Below are 7,682 nucleotides of genomic sequence, written 5' to 3' on the forward strand. Positions count from 1 at the left end.
CAGCCTGAGAGGTTTGTCTGCTCACTCTCCAGGGTAGGTGGGGTCTGGGAGCTGAGGCTTAGGCTTTGGAGGTCAGATCCCTAGGAGAGGACTGGGGTGGTTGTGTGAACAGAGCCTGAAGGGGGTTAGTACACCACAGTTAGGTGGGAGGGAGTCCAGGAAAAAGTCTGGACCTGCCTAGGAGACAAGAGACCATTGTTGTGGGGTGTGCGAGGAGAGGGGATTCCTTCTCTGACCACAGGAAGCAGAACATTGCTTAAATGAGCTCGAGATGGACATGAGCCACGGCTATCAGCTTGGACCAGAGAGACGGGCATGAAACACTAATGCTGCTGCTGCAGCCAACAAGAATCCAGTGCCTGAGATACAGGTCACTATCCACACCCCCTGGCCCAGAAGCCTGTGCAGCACACCACTGCCAGGGTCCCATGATCCAGGGACAACTTCCCTGGGAAAACACTTGGTGTATCTCAGGTTGTTGCAATGTCATGCCGGCCTCAGCTGCCACAGGCTTGCCCTGCATTCCACTTATAACAACTGTACCCCTCCTTCCCCACAGCATGAGTGAGCAGGTGCCCCCTAATCAGCTGCTCCTTTAATCCCCTCCTGTCTGTGCAGGGGACAGTTGTCTGATGGCAACCTACACGCAGAGGCGGGGCCAAAACCAAAGCAGAACTCCAGGAGCTGTGTGAACAAAGAAGAGAAAGGGAAATTTCTCCATGCAACCTCAGGAACAGTGGATTAAATCCACACAATCAACTTGATGTACCATACATCGGTGAAATAACTGAATAGACAAAGCATCATCCCAAAATTGAGAGCAACTGTAGACTTGGGGTTTGCTATCTGTGACTGACTTGTTTCTGATTTTTATGTTTAGCTTAGTATAGTTTTTAGCACTTTTTATCATTGGTGGATTTGTTATTGGTTTTGTTACTCTCCTTTATTATTATTACTTTTTAATTTTAATAATTAAAAATAATTTTATTTTAATAATTTTATTTTAATAATTTTATTTATTTTTAAATTTATTTATATTTTCTTTCCTTTTTCTCCCTTTTCTTCTGAGTTGTGTGACTGACAGGGTCTTGATGCTCTAGCCTGGTGTCAGACCTGAGTCTCTGAGGTGGGAGAGCAGAGTTCAGGACATTGGATGACCAGAGACATCCCAGCCCCATTTAATATTAATTGGTGAGAGCTCTCGCAGAGATCTCTGTCTCAATGCTAAGACCTAGGTCCACCCAAAATCCAGGAAGCTCCAGTGCTGGATGCCCCATGCCAAGAAACAAGCAAGACAGGAACACACCACCACCCATTACAAGAGAGGCTGCCTAAAATCATACTAAGCTGCCTAAAATCATACTAAGTTGACAGACACCCCAAAACACACCAGCGGACACAGTACTGCCCACCAGAAAGACAAGATCCAGCCCCAGCCATCAGAGCACAGGCACCAGTCCCTTCCACCAGGAAGCCTGCACAAACCACTGAACTAAACTCAGCAACTGGGGGCAGACACAAAAACAATGGGAACTACAAATTGACAGCCTCTGAAAAGGAGACCCCAAACACAGTAAGTTAAGCAAGATGACAAGTCAGAGAAATATGCAGCAGATGAAGGGGCAAAGTAAAAACCCACCAGACAAAACAAATGAAGAGGAAATAGGCAGTCTAGCTGTAAAAGAATTCAGAGTAATGAGAGTAAAGATGATTCAAAATCTTGGAAATAGAATGGAGAAAATACAAGAAACTTTTACCAAGGACCTAGAAGAATAAAATGCAAAAAAATGATGAACAACACAATAAATGAAATTAAAATTTTTCTAGAAGGAATCCATAGCAGAATAACTGAGGCAGAAGAATGGATAAGTGACCTGGAAAATAAAATAGTGGAAATAACTACTGCAGAGCAGAACAAAGAAAAAAAGAATGAAAAGAATTCAGGACAGTCTCCAAGACACCTGGGACAACATTAAAGGCACAAACATTCAAATTATAGGGGTCCCAGAAGAAGAAGAGAAAAAAAAGGGACTGAGAAAATATTTGAAGAGATTATAGTTGAAAAGTTCCTAAACATGCAAAAGGAAATAGTCCAAGTCCAGGAACAGCAGAGTGTCCCATACAGGATAAATCCAAAGAGAAACACACCAAGACACATATTAATCAAACTATCAAAAATTAAATACGAAGAAAAAATGTTAAAAGCAGCAAGGGAAAAGCAACAAATAACATACAAGGGAATCCCCATAAGGTTAACAGCTGATCTTTCGGCAGAAATTCTGCAAGCCAGAAAGGAGTGGTAGGACATATTTAAATTGATGAAAGGGAAGAAACTACAATCATGATGACTCTACCCAGCAAGGATCACATTCAGATTAGACAGAGAAATTAAAACCTTCACAGACAAGCAAAAGCTAAGCAAATTCAACACCACCAAACCAGCTTTACAACAAATGCTACAGGAACTTCTCTAGGCAGGAAACAAAAGAGAAGGAAAAGACCTACAAAAGCAAACCCAAAACAATTAAGAAAATGATAATAGGAATATACATATCGATAACTACCTTAAATGTAAATGGATAAAATACTCCAACCAAAAGATATAGACTGGCTGAATGGATACAAAAAAAAAACCTGTATATATGCTGTCTATAACAGACCCACTTCAGACATAGAGACACATACAGACTGAATGTGAGAGGATGGAAAAAGACACTGCATGCAAAAGGAAATCAAAAGAAAGCTGGAGTAACAATTCTCATATCAGCAAAATAGACTTTAAAATAAAGACTATTACAAGAGACAAAGAAGGATACTAGAAAATGATCAAGGGATCAATCAAAGAAGAAGATATAGCAATTGTAAACATTTATGCACCCAACATAGGAGCACCTCAATACATAAGGCAAATACTAACAGCCATAAAAGGGGAAATCAACAGTAACACCAAATTAGTAGGGGACATTAGCACCTCACTTTTGCCAATGGACAGATCATCCTAAATGAAAATAAATAAGGAAACACAAGCTTTAAATGACACATTAAATGAGATAGACTTAATTGATATTTATAGGACATTCCATCCAAAAACAACAGAATAAACTTTTTCTCAAGTGCTCATGGAATATTCTCTAGGATAGATCATATCTTGTGTCACAAATTAAGCCCTGGTAAATTTAAGAAAATTGATATCATATCAAGTATCTTTTCTGACTACAATGCTATGTGACTAGATATCAATTACAGGAAAATAACACTGTAAAAAATACAAACACATGCAGGCTAAATAACACACTACAAGATAACGAAGAGATCACTGAAGAAACCAAAGAGGAAATCAAATACTACGTAGAAAAAAATGACAGTGAAAATGCAAAGAAACAAAACGTATATGGGATGCAACCAAAGCAGTTCTAAGAGGGAAGTTATAGCAATACAATTCTACCTGAAGAAACAAGAAAAATATCAAATAAAGAATCTATACTTACACCTAAAGTAATTAGAGAAAGAAAAACACAAACACCTCAAAGTTAGCAGAAGGAAATAAATCATAAAAATCTGACCATAAATAAATAAAAATGAAATGAATGACACAGTAGCAAAGATCAATAGAACTAAAAGCTGGTTCTTTGAGAAGACCAAAAAAAAAAAAAATGATAAACCATTAGCCAGACTCTTGAAGAAATAAAGGGAAAAGACTCAGATCAATGGAATTAGAAATGAAAAGTAACAACTGGCACTGCAGAAATACAAAGAATCATGAGATATTACTATAAGCAACTATATGCCAATAAAATGGACAACCTGGAAGAAATGAACAAATTCTTAGAAAAGCACAACCTTCCAAGATGGAACCAGGAAGAAATAGAAAATATAAACAGTCGAATCACAAACACTGAAATTGGAACTGTGATTAAAATTTTCCAGCAAAGAAAAACCCAGGACCAGATTGCTTCACAGGTGATTTCTAACAAACATTTAGAGAAGAGCTAACACCTATCCTTCTCAAACTCTTCCAAAATGTAGCAGAGGGAGGAACACTCCCAAACTCATTCTACGAGGACACAATCACCCTGATATGAAAACCAATAAAGATGTCTTAAAAAAATAATAATAATAACAGACCAATATCACTAATGAACATAGATGCAAAAATCCTCAACAGAATACTAGCAAACAGAATCCAACAGCACATTAAAAGGACCATACACCATGAACAAGTGGAGTTTTCCCAGGAATGCAAGGATTCTTCAATACCTGTAAATCAATCAATGTGATATACCATATTAACAAGTGAAAGGATTAAAAAAATATAATAATCTAAACAGATGCAGAAAAAGCTTTTGAAAAAATTCAACACCGATTTATGATAAAAAACACTCAAGAATGTAGGCATAGAGGGAATATAACTCAACATAATAAAGGTCATACATGACAAACCCATAGTTGACATCATTTTCAATGGTAAATAATGGAAACCATTTCCAATAAGGTCAGGCACCAGACAAGGTTGCCCCCTCTCACCACTATTATTCAACGTAGTTTTGGAAGTTTAGCCACAGCAATCAGAGATGAAAAGGATACAAAAGGAATAGAAATCAGAAAAGAAGTAAAGCTGTCACTGTTTGCACATGACATGATAATATACATAGAGAATCCTACAGGTGCTACCAGAAAACTACTAGAGCTAATCAATGATTTTGGTAAAGTAATAGGATTCAAAATTAATGTACAGTAATCTCTTGTATTCCTATACACTAATGAAAAATCTGAAAATGAAATGAAGGAAACCATCCCATTTACCATTGCAAGAAAAATAGTAAAATGCCTAGGAATAAACCTACTTAAGGAGACAAAAATCCTGTATGCAGAAAGATATAAGACACTGGTGAAAGAAATTAAAATGTTACAAACAGATGGAGAGATATACCGTGTTCTTGGATTGGAAGAAGCAACATTGTCAAAATGATTATACTACTCAAAGCAATCTACAGATTCAATGCAATCCCTATCAAACTACCAATGGCATTTTTCACAGAACTAGAACAAAAAATTTCACAATTTGTATGGAAACACCATATGACCCAGCAATCCCACTACTGGGCATATACCCTGAGAAAACCATAATTCAAAAAGAGTCATGTACCAAAATATTTATTGCAGCTCTATTTACAATAGCCAGGAGGTGGAAACAACCTAAGTGTCCATCATCAGATGAATGTATAAAGAAGATGTGGCACATATATTCAATGGAATATTACTCAGCCATAAAAAGAAATGAAATTGAGCTATTTTTAATGAGGTGGATGGACCTAGAGTCTGTCATACAGAGTGAAGTAAGTCATAAAGATAAAGACAAATACCTTATGCTAACACATATATATGGAATTTAAGAAAAAAAATGGTCATGAAGAATCTAGGGGTAAGACAGGAATAAAGACACAGACCTACGAGAGAATGGACTTGAGGATATGGGAAAGGGGAAGGGGAAGCTGTAACAAAGTGAGAGAGTGGCATGGACATATATACACTACCAAACATAAAATAGATGGCTAGTGGGAAGCAGCCGCATAGCACAGGGAGATCAGCTTCGTGCTTTGTGACCACCTAGAGGAGTGGGATAGGGAAGGTGGGAGGGAGGGAGATGCAAGAGGGAAGAGATATTGGAACATATGTATATATATAACTGATTCACTTTGTTATAAAGCAGTAACTAACACACCATTGTAAAGCAATTATATCCAATAAAAATGTAAAAAAAGTAATTAATTAATTTTAAAAAATTACATCATGTACATGTCAGTGACCATCTTTAACCAAATAAGTTTTGTTTAAAAATTAATTATTTTTATTTCAGTAAGTTATTAGGGTCACTCCCTTGTGTTCTCTAAAATAGATGTCAACTCCTATAGTCTTTGTTACAATGAACTATTCATAACTACTGTATCAGTCAGTAAAGCTGGGTTTTGATGCTTTAATAAAACATTCAAAATTCTTATGCATGGTTTATACTCAGTAATACATTCTTTTTAGGCACAGCAGGAGGAAGAAGAATCTTAAATGGTTATGGGTGGAGGAAAGTAAACTGTAAAATAAACAATCAAAATGGAGAGAAATCGTAGAGAACTAGAAAAAAATATCATTGAATCAAAAATTAGAACATATTTGTTTGCATTTAAAATTTCAATTTAGGGGAATTTTAGCCATGGGAGTTTGGGAAAGGGAATATAAGAAAAGCAAAAATAGATATTTGACCACCTTTCTAAGAAGTTTATCTGTCAATGAAATGAAATGAAACAGGAAATTTAAAATAAACAGAAAAATTTCATACACCCAGAGACATGGGAGTGAACCAGTGTAAGGAAGGAGACTGACAATGGGGAAGGCTAAGGAGGTAATAGTAGCTCAATACATTTTGCTTGGTATCAAAGAGCTCCCCTAAGAAATGGAGATAAATGTACTTAAAGGTCAAACTGGAGAACAAGAATTGTTTAATCCCAGTAAAGGAACTCTGCGAAACAAGCAATGATTGTGGGATTGGAAAGGGATAATGGTGAATGACTTCCTATTAGAGGGAAGAATTCAAAAAAAATTTAAATAAGGTAAAATTTTAAAACAATTAATTGAAAACAGTAAAAGTACTAGAGGCAAGTTCACAACATGAATGAAGGCTGGGAGCCTTGGTGGAATATGCTACCCATAGGTAAGTATGAAAGTAAATTAAATTGAGAAAATGGTTGCTCACTCTCTACAGCCTTTGCTGGCTAGGAGTATCACTTTCAATTAGTCACTTTATTTCTTTTTTCTAATATGAAAATCAGATTGTTAAATTCTTAATTTTTAAAACTCTACAATAGAATGTTTTTGTATTTTGTATCCCTCGGATCTCACATTTCTTCTTAGCAAGTTGCTCCTCATATCTAGATTGCTATAGTCAGATGACATCCAAAAAGTCTAAATGCAGAGATGCAAAATTGGTTACCTAGCTGTTTCTAAACACATATAAGTGACATTTATTTATACATTTATTTTCCCCTTTTTTGGAGAATTGTGTTCTTATATAGATATGTGTACAAACCTAGAGAAGACAACAAATATGGATAACTTAAGGTAGAATTTCATGTTCTTTGATGAGAACCACCTCCAAGACTTACCCTGGTTAACCACTGATAGCTCTAGAGTAGACAAAGAGGCAGATTTCAGAGATTATGATAACCTCCAGCTTTGTTCTTTTTCTCAGGTTTGCTTTGGCTATTTGAGGTGTTTTGTGTGTTCTTATAAATTTTATAACTTTTTGTTCTATTTCTGTGAAAAATGTCCTGAGGATTTTGAAAGGGATTGCATTGAATTTGTTGATTGCTTTAGGTAACATGGACATTTTAACATAGTTAATTCTTCCAATCCATGAGCACAAAATATCTTTCCATTTATTTGTGTCCTCTTCAATTTCTTTCAACAATGTCTTATAGCTTTCAGTGTATAGGTCTTTCACTTCCTTGGTTTAACTTATTCCTAAGTATTTTATTCCATTTGTTGCAATTAAAAATGGGATTGTTTTCTTACTTTTCTCTTTCTGCTAGCTCATTGTTAGCATATAGAAACACAACAGATTTTTGTATGTTGATTTTGTACACTGGTACTTTACTGTATTCATTTATTATTTCTAATAGTTTTTTGATGAA

This window comes from Orcinus orca, chromosome 13 (genome assembly GCF_937001465.1).
Source record: "Orcinus orca chromosome 13, mOrcOrc1.1, whole genome shotgun sequence".
Taxonomy (NCBI): domain Eukaryota; kingdom Metazoa; phylum Chordata; class Mammalia; order Artiodactyla; family Delphinidae; genus Orcinus; species Orcinus orca.